We start from the raw sequence: 12,692 nt of genomic DNA, 5'->3' as shown, positions 1-12,692 counted from the left end.
AGAGGCGTCACTACAGACCCTGGTTTGTTTCCAGGCTGTATCACAACCGGCCGCGATTGGGAGTCCCATAGGGCGGCACAGAATTGGCACAGCATCATCCGGCCGGTTTAGGGTTTGGCCAGGGGAGGCCGTCATAACGTTTTTTTATGGTCCCACCTGATCTCACCTCCTGCCTGCCTTCCATATTCGAGGACATGTGTTTTGATTGTTAGAGCATGTTTGAGGACATGTGTTTTGATTGTTATCTTATCAATACAATAGACAGTCTTTGGTTTGCTTCCGTTTAGATCCTTAAGTATGGTAAAGTTTCAATTGCAAAAGTTTTGCAACGGAAACCTCCAAATGAATACACGCCAGGTGATGTCATGTTTTGTGGATCATGTGATTTGGCTGTGTGAAGAATGGCTGACCAAGCGGTGACTACTGAGAGAGGGTGAGTGTGTTTTTTTATAAACAAACTTAGAACCGCTCTTTTAAATATAACAATATTGATAAAAGCGACCCACAAAGTTAATCATGATACAATTTGTTTCCCTTGTGTGTCTTGTTATTAGTGTCCTTGTTGATTCTTGTTTGTCGTCAAGTACCTGTAGACTGAAATTAATTTTCAGTTGACTTAACACACTCGTGGCAACAATGTTGCATGTTTATAGTTTATGCCGGGTTCAGGTGCTTGTCGGAGCTAGGAAACTCGGACATTTCGACTTGCTAATTAGTTGAACGCGGTAGGTGATTGACAACAAGTTAGAAAGTCGGACATTTCCGATGTTCCTAGTTCCGACGAGCACGTGAAAGCATTGGTCCGCGTTAAAAAGTCATGAAACCGACGGAGCGGTTTAAAGCTTGAAATGAACAGCTGTGTTGGAATGCGAACAATATGGGTGTCAGTTCTGACTGTAGGGTGCGGGAGGATGACGGGAATGGTCGGTAGTGGAAAGACATAGGAAGAAGAGAGATCATGACACAGAAAGCAGTGAAGCGTCTAGTGAAGAAAGCATGAAGAGGGCCAAGGTATGAAGTAAGAGTAGTGATGTGTTGGAGTGGAAAGCGGTTATAGTGTTTGATGAGACCACGGGGCCTCACTTACACCCTATCTGACTAACTCATGCCGTAGAGAAAAAGGTAGGTGAAGTGAAATTAGCTCGATTCATTGGAAATGGTAGATTGTTAATATAGTGTGGTAGCCAGGCTCAGCAAGAGACTATTCTGTAAATGGAAAAGCTTAACGTTAATGGGAAGAAGATTAAAAGCCATGTCCCTGGTTCTTATGCTAGATTGAGGGAAGTCATCACTGTGGTCCCAGTATCTATGTCCATAGATGATGTTAAAGACAATGTGACAGGAGGCAGAGTAATTGAGGCCAAAAGGTTGATTGGTAGGAAAGAGGGTCAAACAAGTGAAAGCTTATCAGTGGTGGTGAGGTTTGATCAAGTCTTGCTGAGAAAAGTACAGATCTGATTCCTTAGTTTCAATGTTAGAGAATTTGTCCCATATGCACTGCAATGTTTTAAACGCCAAAGAATGTAGTGGCTCATTGTAAAGGAAAGAAACGATGTGCCAAGTGAGGAGGGACACGTGGTTACGGTGAATGTGGGAGCAATGTGAAGGTTAAGTGCTGTGATTGTGGGGGAGAATACAGTAGCATTTGGTGGATGCCAAGTACAGAGAGAGGCTCGGAGATATAGGATCAGTCGTGATGTATCGTATGCAGAGAGAGGCTCGGAGATATAGGAACAGTCGTGATGTATCGTATACAGAGAGAGACTTGGAGATATAGGATCAGTCTTGATGTATCGTATACAGAGAGAGACTTGGAGATATAGGATCAGTCGTGATGTATCGTATACAGAGAGAGACTTGGAGATATAGGAACAGTCGTGATGTATCGTATACAGAGAGAGACTTGAGATATAGGATCAGTCTTGATGTATCGTATACAGAGACTTGGAGATATAGGAACAGTCGTGATGTATTGTATACAGAGAGAGACTCGGAGATATAGGATCAGTCTTGATGTATCGTATACAGAGAGAGACTTGGAGATATAGGAACAGTCGTGATGTATCGTATACAGAGAGAGACTTGGAGATATAGGAACAGTCGTGATGTATCGTATACAGAGAGAGACTTGGAGATATAGGAACAGTCGTGATGTATCGTATACAGAGAGAGACTTGGAGATATAGGAACAGTCGTGATGTATCGTATACAGAGAGACTTGGAGATATAGGAACAGTCGTGATGAATCGTATGCAGAGAGAGACTTGGAGATATAGGAACAGTCGTGATGAATCGTATGCAGAGAGAGACTTGGAGATATAGGAACAGTCGTGATGTATCGTATACAGAGAGAGACTTGGAGATATAGGAACAGTCGTGATGTATCGTATACAGAGAGACTTGGAGATATAGGAACAGTCGTGATGAATCGTATGCAGAGAGGGGCTCGGAGATATAGGAACAGTCGTGATGTATCGTATACAGAGAGAGACTTGGAGATATAGGAACAGTCGTGATGTATCGTATACAGAGAGACTTGGAGATATAGGAACAGTCGTGATGTATCGTATACAGAGAGAGACTTGGAGATATAGGATCAGTCGTGATGTATCGTATACAGAGAGAGACTTGGAGATATAGGAACAGTCGTGATGTATCGTATACAGAGAGAGGCTTGGAGATATATGATCAGTCGTGATGTATCGTATACAGAGAGAGACTTGGAGATATAGGAACAGTCGTGATGTATCGTATACAGAGAGGGGCTCGGAGATATAGGATCAGTCTTGATGTATCGTATACAGAGAGAGACTTGGAGATATAGGAACAGTCGTGATGTATCGTATACAGAGAGGGGCTCGGAGATATAGGATCAGTCTTGATGTATCGTATACAGAGAGAGACTTGGAGATATAGGAACAGTCGTGATGTATCGTATACAGAGAGAGACTTGGAGATATAGGAACAGTCGTGATGTATCGTATACAGAGAGAGACTTGGAGATATAGGATCAGTCTTGATGTATCGTATACAGAGAGAGACTTGGAGATATAGGAACATAGCATCACCCACCTGTAGCACGCACTCCAGCAGGTATATCTCTCTGGTCACCCCCAAAACCAATTCTTCCTTTGGCCGCCTCTCCTTCTAGTTCTCTGCTGCCAATGACTGGAACGAACTACAAAAATCTCTGAAACTGGAAACACTTATCTCCCTCATTAGCTTTAAGCACCAGCTGTCAGAGCAGCTCACAGATTACTGCACCTGTACATAGCCTACCTATAATTTAGCCCAAACAACTACCTCTTTCCCTACATAATTTATTTTATATTATATTATTTATTTATTTTGCTCCTTTGCACCCCATTATTTTTATTTCTACTTTGCACATTCTTCCACTGCAAATCTACCATTCCAGTGTTTTACTTGCTATATTGTATTTTACTTTGCCACCATGGCCTTTTTTTGCCTTTACCTCCCTTATCTCACCTCATTTGCTCACATCGTATATAGACTTGTTTCTACTGTATTGTTGTCTTACTCCATGTGTAACTCTGTGTCGTTGTATGTGTCGAACTGCTTTGCTTTATCTTGGCCAGGTCGCAATTATAAATGGGAACTTGTTCTCAACTTGCCAACCTGGTTAAATAAAGGTGAAAAAATAATAATAATAACAAAAATAAACCCAGGGAGATTTTACTGTAATTATGTTACCAAATTTAGCATCTGCACAGTTTTTCCAGTAAATTGTTCAAAGTAGTCATTGTGCATAGAGTTGGTTTGTTAAACTTCTAAATCAATATTTTTTGATTGGCATACAGTGTAATTCAGCTATCCATATTGACAATGCCTGTGGAAATACCATATTGACAATGCCTAAAGTAAAATGTTTTAGGAATGCTTAATACCTGAATACCTTACCTTATCTGCTTTGTTGAAGTGTTTTTGTAATACTTATAGGCCAGTACACTACAACCTTTTTATAATACCTCCACTACTGTTTTATAATACATAATACCTGTCAATTTTTTATAATACAAGAACCAATTATCCAATACCTTACCTGTTTTATAATACCTGTCTATAATACCTTCCAATACCTTACCTGTTTTATAATACCTGTCTATAATACCTGTCCAATACCTGTTTTATAATTTAGGATGTTTTAACTAAGTCCAATGCATAATACGAATCCCATCCCCAATAATACACTAACTGCATTTCACCATTCAATACCTAACACATAGCACAATACCTTACCTTATCTGTTTTATAATACCTTAATAATGTCATCCCTGGCATATAACATCCCCTTTTCCACTCTGTGTTTTAGTTTGTTTTTGGCTGCAGACTGGCTCAGCGAATACTGATGTTTCTTGGTATTCATAGTCTTTTCTACAATTTGTTGAGTGTCCTGGACAGAACGTTGAGGTAACCTACCTACCGGTGTGATTGTCAGACTAACTCCACCTCCTCGGCTGCACCCCACTCATATGCTGCTCGTGCTGCTCTAACTCCCTGCTGCATGCAGTGCTTGAGGCAGGAAGTAACATCCCTGGCAGTTCAATAACAAACCCTGCATGACATTTTATTTCCACCTATCCCCGAAGCATGTTTACAACTTGTTGTTTTTGTACATTTAATGTCTCGTCTCCTTTTTGCTGTGAAATATTACAACCGTCAGCAACATGACTCCTGACTACCAATGTAATCCCAGACCGTATAGGCTATAGCCTAGGCTGGTTGATGAGTTGTGTTTGTGTCTATGCAGGTCCTGGACTTCCACGGCATGGATCACCAGCTGGCTGCCCTCCTGGTGCCCCACCTCCCAGAACCAGCTCAAGACTGCAGAGGAGAAGATGCTGCAATGTAAGGAATTCCTCTCTCCTTTACCATCACTGTATTTCCAGCCATGGCCAATTTGTGGATTATTATGTGTGGATCCTTCTCATCCCCAGGCATCACAGGCAAGGTGTCCCAGCAGTATGTCCCAATCTCGGATGGTAACATGCTGTGGACCCTCACATTGAATAGAAACATGAAGAACCAGACTCCCCTGGTGCTGCTGCATGGCTTCGGTGGAGGGGTGGGCCTGTGGGCCCTCAACCTAGACGCCCTGGCCCAACAGGTCAGTTTCTGAAGCACAGGCTTCTCTTGTAGCGTTGGAAAGCCTCAGGAAGTTCTCCTCAGAGAGACCATGTAAAGGGGTGTAGTACGACAGAGTCTAGATAGAAACTAGTGTACGCTTTCTTTTTAACACTGACTTCTATTTTTAGTAAGTTTTATCATGTTGTGTAGTGCCTTTATAAATAAAATGATTTTCATTATTATTGTTGTTAATAATAGAGGCCCGTCTATGCCTTTGACCTGCTGGGCTTCGGCCAGAGCAGCAGGCCCTACTTCAGCTCCGACGCCAAGGAGGCTGAGGCCCAGTTTGTGGACTCCATCGAGCAGTGGAGGGCTAAAGTCGGCCTGAAGCCATGGTCATGCTGGGACATAACTTTGGAGGTTATTTGGCAGCTGCTTATTCGCTCAAGTATCCCACCAGGCAAGTATCACCTGACACCACTCAACTTTCCCCAGTTCACAACCATAGACAGGTTTCAATATGAATGGTTGTTTTATTCCTTAGTATTTAGCCACCTCCTTGGTTAAAGATAGAATACTACATGTATTTAGCCAGTCCTTGGTTCACCCTCCTATGCTTGACTAATACTGTACACCCCAGACCTCACGGGATGTTGGTATGCAGGTGCTAACCTCTGATAACAACATGAATGTCCTTAAAAAGTGTCCCCTCTTTGCTGTATCTCAACTGAATCATCTTCTCTCACTGTGTTGCTAAGATTTCAGCAGGTACCGAACTCATTATAAATGTCTCCAAAACCTCATCACACTCAGATCAGAACAGCTTAAAGCAGCCAGCCAGCCAGCCACATCCTGTCCTTCTAGTATTCAAGCAGCCAGCCACATCCTGTCCTTCTAGTATTAAAGCCAGCCAGCCACATCCTGTCCTTCTAGTATTAAAGCAGCCAGCCAGCCACATCCTGTCCTTCTAGTATTAAAGCAGCCAGCCAGCCACATCCTGTCCTTCTAGTATTCAAGCAGCCAGCCAGCCACATCCTGTCCTTCTAGTATTCAAGCAGCCAGCCAGCCACATCCTGTCCTTCTAGTATTCAAGCAGCCAGCCAGCCACATCCTGTCCTTCTAGTATTCAAGCAGCCAGCCAGCCACATCCTGTCCTTCTAGTATTCAAGCAGCCAGCCAGCCACATCCTGTCCTTCTAGTATTCAAGCAGCCAGCCAGCCAGCCACATCCTGTCTTTCTAGTATTCAAGCAGCCAGCCAGCCAGCCACATCCTGTCCTTCTAGTATTCAAGCAGCCAGCCAGCCAGCCACATCCTGTCCTTCTAGTATTCAAGCAGCCAGCCAGCCAGCCACATCCTGTCCTTCTAGTATTCAAGCAGCCAGCCAGCCAGCCAGCCACACATCCTGTCCTTCTAGTATTCAAAGCAGCCAGCCAGCCACATCCTGTCCTTTAGTATTCAAGCAGCCAGCCAGCCAGCATCCTGTCCTTCTAGTATTCAAGCAGCCAGCCAGCCACATCCTGTCCTTCTAGTATTCAAGCAGCCAGCCAGCCACATCCTGTCCTTCTAGTATTCAAGCAGCCAGCCAGCCACATCCTGTCCTTCTAGTATTCAAGCAGCCAGCCAGCCAGCCACATCCTGTCCTTCTAGTATTCAAGCAGCCAGCCAGCCAGCCACATCCTGTCCTTCTAGTATTCAAGCAGCCAGCCACATCCTGTTCTTCTAGTATTCAAAAATGCTCTTAATCTGACTGGGGCACTTTGCCATGCCAGCCCAATTCTGTTATTATTTTCCACTAATTGGTCTTTTGATCAGATCTTTTCACATCAGTTTTTTTTTTTTTCAGAGCTGATCCTGATTGGTCAAAAGACCAATTAGGGAAAAAATATCAGCCAGTCTGCCTGTCTAAATCCGCCTTTATTTCCCCTGTTCAGTTCACCGATGGACAGATCACTTAATAAACAAGCAGCCAGTGGTTTAGATTATTTCCTTTCCAGATCTTTCAATACAGCCAACTTATTTTGTTCACCACCATAGAGGCGTTTCTAGTTATTCAGATTGGTGTTGATGGAGTATGGTATTTCCTCTTCACTGTCCTGTATTGCAACACATGGGGCTGGTTGAGCCGTGGGGCTGACCTTTCCTCTTCACTGTCCTGTATTCAAGCACATGCTGCTGGCCAGCCGTGGGGCTGACCTTTCCTCTTCACTGTCCTGTAGGGTGCAACAGGTGCTGGTTGAGCCAGGGGCTGACCTTTCATTCACTGTCCTGTAGGGTAAAGCACATGGGGCTGGTTGAGCCAGGGGCTGACCTTCCTGTCCTTCTGTATTCAAGCAGCCAGCCAGCCACATCCTGTCCTTCTAGTATTCAAGCAGCCAGCCAGCACATGGTGCTGGTTGAGCTGTGGGGCTGACCTTTCCTCTTCACTGTCCTGTAGGGTAAAGCACATGCTGCTGGTTGAGCCAGCCACCTTTCCTGTCACTGTCCTGTAGTATTCACATGCTGCTGGTTGAGCCAGGGGCTGCCACATCACTGTCCTGTAGGGTGCAGTATGGTCAACCAGCCAGCCAGCTGACCTTTCCTCTTCACTGTCCTGTATTCAACACATGCCTGCCAGCTGTGGTCCTTTCCTCTTCACTGTCCTGTAGCACATGCTGCTGGTTGACACCTTTCCTCTTCACTGTCCTGTATTCAAAAATGCACATGGTGCTGGTTGAGCCCTGACCTTTCCTCTTCACTTCCTTTTCCACTACATGGTGCTGGTTGATCACTGATCTTTTCTCTTCACTTTTTTAGAGCTGATCTGATTGGTCAAAAGACCAATCTTCACTGGAAAAATATCAGAATGGTCTGCTGGTCTGAATGCCGCCTTTCCTTTCACTGTCCTGTTCAGCACACATGGTGATCCTCTTCATAAACTGTGCCCTGTGGTTTAGCCGTTATTTCCTCTTCACTGATCTTGAAGGGTAAAGCACATGGTCAACTTGAGCTTGTTCACCTTTCCTCTTCACTGTCCTGTAGGGTAAAGCACATGGTGCTGGTTGAGCTGTGGGGCTACCTTTCCTCTTCACTGTCCTGTAGGGTGCAGGGTGCTGGTGAGCCGTGGGGCTGACCTTTCCTCTTCACTGTCCTGTAGGGTGCAACACATGGTGCTGGTTGAGCCGTGGGGCTGACCTTTCCTCTTCACTGTCCTGTAGTGTGCAGGGTGCTGGTTGAGCCGTGGGGCTGACCTTTCCTCTTCACTGTCCTGTAGGGTGCAACACATGGTGCTGGTTGAGCCGTGGGGCTGACCTTTCCTCTTCACTGTCCTGTAGGGTGCAACACATGGTGCTGGTTGAGCTGTGGGGCTGACCTTTCCTCTTCACTGTCCTGTAGGGTAAAGCACATGCTGCTGGTTGAGCCGTGGGGCTGACCTTTCCTCTTCACTGTCCTGTAGGGTGCAACACATGCTGGTTGACCGTGGGGCTGACCTTTCCTCTTCACTGTCCTGGTGCAACACATGCTGCTGGTTGAGCCGTGGGGCTGACCTTTCCTCTTCACTGTCCTGTAGGGTAAAGCACATGGTGCCGTGGGGCTGACCTTTCCTCTTCACTGTCCTGTAGGGTAAAGCACATGCTGCTGGTTGAGCCGTGGGGCTGACCTTTCCTCTTCACTGTCCTGTAGGGTAAAGCACATGCTGCTGGTTGAGCCGTGGGGCTTACCTGAGCGTCCAGACACAGAAGACCAGGACAGGCCCATCCCGGTGTGGATCAAAGCCCTGGGAGCCATGTTGAGCCCGTTCAACCCCCTGGCAGGGCTACGTCTGGTGGGGCCACTGGGTAAGACTGGCAGCCTGTCTAACTAGATGGATGACAGACGTAGAAATACTACTGCAAATTACATTTCAATTACATACCTGTCTGACTGGATGACTGCATTGTTTATGGGATGGAGTTTTTACCAGCATTCAAACCCACCTCCTTTGTTCTTCAAGGTCCCACACTTGTTTCAACTCTAAGACCAGACTTCAAGAAGAAATACTTGTCCATGTTCAACGACGACACGGTCACAGAGTATATCTATCATCTGAACGTCCAGACTCCCAGGTTAGTCCCTCTCTCTCTCTCTCTCTCTCTCTATTTAGTTCCTGTTTGAGTTCACTGGATTTTTATCTCCACTTACTCTGGGCCTGTATTTACAGTCTCAGTCTGAGTGAGTTTCAATACAGTTCAATTCCAATGTTTTCCTCTTAGACCATAATGAAGAAGATGTTATGATTAAGATTAATATGACTATATGTACAGGAAGCACTTCAATTCTGAAATGCTTTTGTAATATAGGCTGTGGTTTTCATTTCTCACACCCTTATTTCAGTGATAATGTTAGTTTTACTCTGTTGTAGTGGTGAGTTCAATGTAGCTGCTTATTAAGGATTATTCTGAGAAGATCAGACTATCGTATACCTTACTGCTGTACTTCTCCCTCTTTAGTAATATTCATGTTTGTTTACTCTGTTGCAGTGGTGAGACAGCCTTCAAGAACATGACCATCCCATACGGGTGGGCCAAGAGGCCTATGCTGCAGAGGATTGGCCTGCTCCATGCTGACATCCCTATTACTGTGATATATGGGTCACGCTCCAGCATCGACGGTAACTCGGGCAACGCTATCAAAGGAATGAGGCCAAACTCTCATGTGGAGATCATAGTACGTTTGAATTCCTTTAAGCTGAACACTTAAGATGCTGTCTGTGTGTGGTTGTCTAGTAATGCGTGAGACAGCTGGCTCAGCTTTTATATTCCCATTTATTCAGCAGGTGGCAGGAAAAAAGTGAATTGAAGTGTTAAATCCTAGATGAATATGATTTTCCAGAATGTGTATCTGATCTCATATTTCTATTCCTCCTCTCTCCCAGGCTATCAGAGGGGCGGGCCACTACGTCTATGCTGACCAGCCAGAGGACTTCAACCACAGAGTGCTTCAGGTGTGTGACGCTGGGCTGAGGGGGGCACTAGTTAACCTGCGGAGAGTGACGTGTTATACCTGTCATGCCCAGAGCTTGTCCTCTCAGTGAGCATGTGATCTGTGAGGATCAGAGAGGACTGGGCAAACAGCTCAATAGGGCTTTATTTTACCTCGATCATCCTCACTTTAGGTCCTCAGTAATAGACCTACCACCACCAGCACAGCAGACCTGCTAACTAGGGAAGGACCCCGTGTTGAAAAGATGATTCTCCTGGATTGTTTGGTTTGACACTTTTGTATTCATTCTACTGACTAAAGAGAATGGCTCATAGTTGTTACTGCTTGTCGGGATTTTGGACATTTTGTGATGAGTGTGTCAGCTTTTAATCTGCTGTTTGAAGAAATGTGATTCTCAGAACGATATAGACTACAATTTGACCACTTGTGGATTATTCTCATTCTGTCAAAGATCCTTCGTGAGATTATTTATGTTTCATTTGCGTCATAACAGCTCATGTAGATATGACCACGGACCATAGAGTTTTGATTTAAATACACACGATTGTGGAACTTCTAGACCTCTGGTTTTGCTAATGGGCTCCTGAGTGGCACAGCGGTCTAAGGCACTTCATCTCAGTGCTTCATCTCAGTGCTTCATCTCAGTGCTTCATCTCAGTGCTTCATCTCAGTTCCAGCTGTATCACAACCAGCTGTGATTTGGCAGTCCCATAGGGCGGCGCACAATTTGGCCCAGCGTCGTTAGGGTTTGGCCGGGGTAGGCCGTGATTGGTAGTCCCATAGGGCTGGGGTAGGCGCACAATTGGCCCAGCGTCGTTAGGGTTGGGCCGGGTAGGCCGTCATTGCAAATAAGAATTTCTTCTTAACTGACTTGCGTAGTTAAATCAAGGTTAAATAAATACCAAATGTAAAAAGATTTCCCCATGACAGTCCTTGTTAATGACCTAGTATGTGACCAGGGACTACAGTCATTGCTGCTGCTTTTTGGTCTTGTCTTTTTATGGGTCCTTTTGCAAGTGGTCGTTTTCACTTCAAGATGTTCTAATTATTTCTCATTCATAGTGTTTTGGCTCTTGTTGTGGTCTAGTGTTAAAATAATCCACTTATTAATAGCTAGCGTGTGCAGGTGAAGGAAAACAAAGCATCAGAATTGAATTGAAGATAACTACTCCATTCTTCTCAGCTGCCATTGTGGGGAAAGAAGGTTCTCAATAAGGGCCTCAATAAATCCCATTCATTCATTGCAACAGTATTTGATAGTATTATTAGGCACCTGTCCAGGGTGTCTGGAAAAGCACAGTATCTAGGTCTAAGATCAGTTAGCATAGCTATAGCAGCCTGTCCTCTTATTTCATATAGGTGACAGCTAATATCTCTGTGTGAAGTTGCAGATTGGGTGGGTTACTTAGACTTTTACAGCCACTTTACCCAGTGCAACCTTTAAAAAAATCTAAAGCACCATTTACTAGATGTGCTGAGCCCAAGGATACGGTTTGATTAACTCCTGAACATGTGGATGCCTTTGTATTGTTGTCCTGTATATCATTGTAAGTCTCCAATCACAAGTCAATTACCGTGGGGAAGAAAAATGGTGCTTCTCTATTCATGTATTGTAAAATACCTGTAAATAATAAAGATTATATTATGATTTTGGTGTCCTTTGTTGTAACACATGTATATTTAGACTTGTGTTGTGAAGATCAACAATATTTCAGTATTAAACACTACAACTCTCATAGGCATTCTGTCTGAAAACCACCTTTACAAAAAAAGATTGAAAAAATAACTGCAGTAAAGGGTAACTGCAGTAACTGCAGTAAAAGGAGTAACTGCAGTAAAAAGGGGAGTAATAAAAGGGGAGTAACTGCAGTAAAAGGGGAGTAACTGCAGTAAAAGGAGTAACTGCAGTAAAAGGGGAGTAACTGCAGTAAAAGGGGAGTAACTGCAGTAAAAGGGGAGTAACTGCAGTAAAAGGGGAGTAACTGCAGTAAAAGGGGAGTAACTGCAGTAAAAGGGGAGTAACTGCAGTAAAAGGGGAGTAACTGCAGTAAAAGGGGAGTAACTGCAGTAAAAGGGGAGTAACTGCAGTAAAGGGGAGTAACTGCAGTAAAAGGGGAGTAACTGCAGTAAAAGGGGAGTAACTGCAGTAAAAGGGGAGTAACTGCAGTAAAAGGGGAGTAACTGCAGTAAAAGGGGAGTAACTGCAGTAAAAGGGGAGTAACTGCAGTAAAAGGGGAGTAACTGCAGTAAAAGGGGAGTAACTAAAAGTAATTGCAGAATAACTGAAGTGTACTGCAGTCAGAGTGCAGTATAACTGTAGTTACACTTCAAAATTACTGCAGTAAAATAACTTGTTGTCACAGTGACTTTAAGGGGAGTAACTAAAAGTAATTGCAGAATAACTCAAGCATTTTTTATCCACACTGATTTCTGTTCAAAGAGGAGAGCTAATCTCAACTGCTTTCGTTCCTATGAATTGTTCCTTTGAGAGAGATGATCCCCACTGTGTGAAATGTGGTCGTCAGAGCTCCAGAGGAAGAACATGGGAGCTTTTTAGTACCCATAAAAGTACAAAACTGCAACATGGACATCAGTATGACGTTCAGGGGTAGACTTTACACCAGTCTGGGTTATTTGTTATTGT

At 44.3% G+C, this 12,692-nt stretch overlaps 1 long non-coding RNA gene and 1 pseudogene across 2 annotated transcripts; one reads left to right on the top strand and one right to left on the bottom strand.

Moving 5' to 3' along the window:
- The first annotated feature begins 284 nt into the window (after nt 1-284).
- On the top strand, nt 285-10,711 carry LOC127926453 (1-acylglycerol-3-phosphate O-acyltransferase ABHD5-like; annotated as a pseudogene).
- On the bottom strand, nt 8,188-8,800 carry LOC127926454 (uncharacterized). Of its 2 annotated transcripts, none has more exons than XR_008124180.1 (3): nt 8,666-8,800; nt 8,317-8,499; nt 8,188-8,260 (listed from the first exon to the last, which is right to left on the bottom strand). It is a non-coding gene; the product is annotated as an uncharacterized LOC127926454 (long non-coding RNA). The 2 variants fall into 2 exon arrangements; XR_008124181.1 differs by having other exon boundaries at nt 8,614-8,759.
- Nucleotides 10,712-12,692: the final 1,981 nt, after the last annotated feature.

This window comes from Oncorhynchus keta, unplaced genomic scaffold (assembly GCF_023373465.1).
Source record: "Oncorhynchus keta strain PuntledgeMale-10-30-2019 unplaced genomic scaffold, Oket_V2 Un_contig_7609_pilon_pilon, whole genome shotgun sequence".
NCBI classification, from domain to species: Eukaryota; Metazoa; Chordata; class Actinopteri; order Salmoniformes; family Salmonidae; genus Oncorhynchus; species Oncorhynchus keta.
The sequence above is the reverse complement of the archived record's forward strand: the minus strand, read 5'-3'. Positions and strand labels throughout refer to the sequence as shown.